At 37.7% G+C, this 2,297-nt stretch overlaps 1 long non-coding RNA gene across 2 annotated transcripts; it reads left to right on the top strand.

The window, feature by feature from the left end:
- Positions 1-276: 276 nt before the first annotated feature.
- On the top strand, positions 277-1,139 carry LOC125531916. 2 transcript variants are annotated; one of them, XR_007293619.1, is made up of 3 exons: positions 277-574; positions 689-812; positions 1,096-1,139. It is a non-coding gene; the product is annotated as an uncharacterized LOC125531916 (long non-coding RNA). The 2 variants fall into 2 exon arrangements; XR_007293618.1 differs by lacking the exon at positions 1,096-1,139 and adding an exon at positions 1,014-1,072.
- Positions 1,140-2,297: the final 1,158 nt, after the last annotated feature.

The raw sequence follows: 2,297 nt of genomic DNA, 5'->3' as shown, positions 1-2,297 counted from the left end.
ATGAGCTTTTCAATTTGTCATTCTCATCTTGCTTAGAGTGATTTTATCTTCGTCTTTATGCACACAACTTTTATGATTTCAGTATTCAGGTGAAGCTTTTGTGGCCAGCAATGAAAACTGCTTAAAGACGAGCCCACCCAGCCACCTGTCATCCAGAACCCTACTCCTCAAGCCATTCTTGTCTCTGCAGGCAGGTGAGCTCTTTCCTCCTCCCTCCTCTCTCTTTTGAATTTATGCTGGTAGATGTGTTTGCTGTGGGTTCTGCTGCTACCAGGCTTGGCTGCTGCTTGGCCTAACTGTACTTGTGCTGCTGCTATGTGCTACTATATGTTGTTGGTTGCCTCCTTGGTTATTTGTGAATCTGAAAACACTTTGTGAGAAGCACAGATTGAAGAGAAGGCTATGAGCCAATGAGAAGAGCTTCATTTTCAGTTTTTTAAGAATTGATGAAGGACGTGTCATATGTTCAGTTGCTAACATTCTCTCTATGGTGTATGCACTTGTTGTTCATTGCATTGGAGGGAGAGGAAAACTCTTTGTGAGAAGCAAGGATTGAAGAGAAGGCTATGAGCCAGTGAGAAAACCTGAACTTTAGTTTTTTATTTAAGAATTGATGAAGGATATGTCATATGTTCAGTTACTTACATATTCTCTATGGTGTATGTACCTGATGTTCATTGCATTCGAGGGAGAGGACAACAAGAGTAAGAAAGTCTTGCGGCGTGAAGGCAGTAGCACCCAGCGCCAAGTCAAGCGCATTGGCCTCGATGGCAAGAGACCAGTACCATCAGGTTCGCTTGACTGCTTGCTAGGTTAGTGGTTCATCTCTTATTCTTCTTCATGTAGGAAATATAAGGTGCGCATATAGAAGAGTCCATACTAGGCAACCTTTTCTTTTTTAGTTTTTGCAATCCATGGCAAAGTGTGTTATATATTTTCATAATTCTTACCACTTACTTATTTTTTTCGGGAGCATAGATTTAAATGCAGTAATGCGTGTTTATAATTTGCAGCCCGACATTGAACAATACCCTTAATAAAGCTACATGGTGGACGCTAATTGTCATATTTTGACCGACAAATCTGTTTGAATAGATTATACAAGATTGATGTGATTATCAGATGATTGCAGTCTACCCTAGGGTGAGTTTATCCTTTTGGTTTATGCAAAAATGCTTATTTGGCTTCATGTGTAACATGATTTTTCAGCATCTAATATTTGTTATGTCCAACAGAGTACACGAGAAAGAAGTGCTACTGCTACATTACTGCTGCTTGCCAAGGGAAAAGAGAGTTCCATTGTAAAATGAGATGCCAGGTATTGAGGGCTAGACTGTACATGGCAAAGATTAATTTGTTATGGTGAAGCCAAAGCTTTAGTGTTTGAGTCATTGGGTGTCATCTTTGTTAACTTATTATTAAGCATATCTACTATGTACTTTGTCCCACATAAATGATTGAGAAAAACTCTGCTTTTTATGACATCATGACTCACTGTCATGTCTAAATATTTGAATCTTATATTGATGTTTCGACCGTGGATGCCAAAACATCACAGTTTGCCTGATAGAGTGAATCCATTATAAAATAAAGCTCCTTCCATCAATTAGATAGCTTTTATGAATTTGATTTTTCTATTTTGAAGATACATATTGGTTATTTGGATGCTTTCATTTAAAGATTTGCATAGATCAATGAGGATTCGTGCGGCAGGGAGGGGACTGGTGATAGGAAACATGGGTCCAAGAAGAAATCAAAGAGCATGGTGAGTTGTTCTCCCTTTTGAAATTTAAAACCTAGACTAGAATCGGTCAATTGTAATGTGGCAATATGATTAGGATAGCATAATATTTTGCTACTACCTTGCTAATAGCTTCGCGAGGTAATTATGTCAGCTATATATGTGATTATTTTTTACTGTAGTGAGATCGCTTATTTTAATTTAGAAAATAGAAACATGAAGTGTGGTTATAATAATCCAATAACAGATGTTCTTAGTAGCATGAACAAGCTCTGTAATGTACCTACCGACTAATAGCACAATCGAATCCTTCCTGAGCTTCGTCTGTCAGTCATGACTTGGCATGCCTGGTTTTACTTTACGAAGAGTAGTATGTGGTGCTCTAATATTCAACCATGTTCTTGAATTGGGAATTATGTTTATAATAGTTGAAGTGCTTGTGTGTTAGTCTGATGTATATAAGTGAAAGAAAATAAAAAACAGATGGAGGAAGGGAACTTCTTGCTTTTCTTTTCCTTTTGTTTCTCTGTTTGATAATTACTCCCTATGATGGGAA

This window comes from Triticum urartu, unplaced genomic scaffold (genome assembly GCF_003073215.2).
Source record: "Triticum urartu cultivar G1812 unplaced genomic scaffold, Tu2.1 TuUngrouped_contig_8393, whole genome shotgun sequence".
NCBI lineage: Eukaryota > Viridiplantae > Streptophyta > Magnoliopsida > Poales > Poaceae > Triticum > Triticum urartu.
The sequence above is the reverse complement of the archived record's forward strand: the minus strand, read 5'-3'. Positions and strand labels throughout refer to the sequence as shown.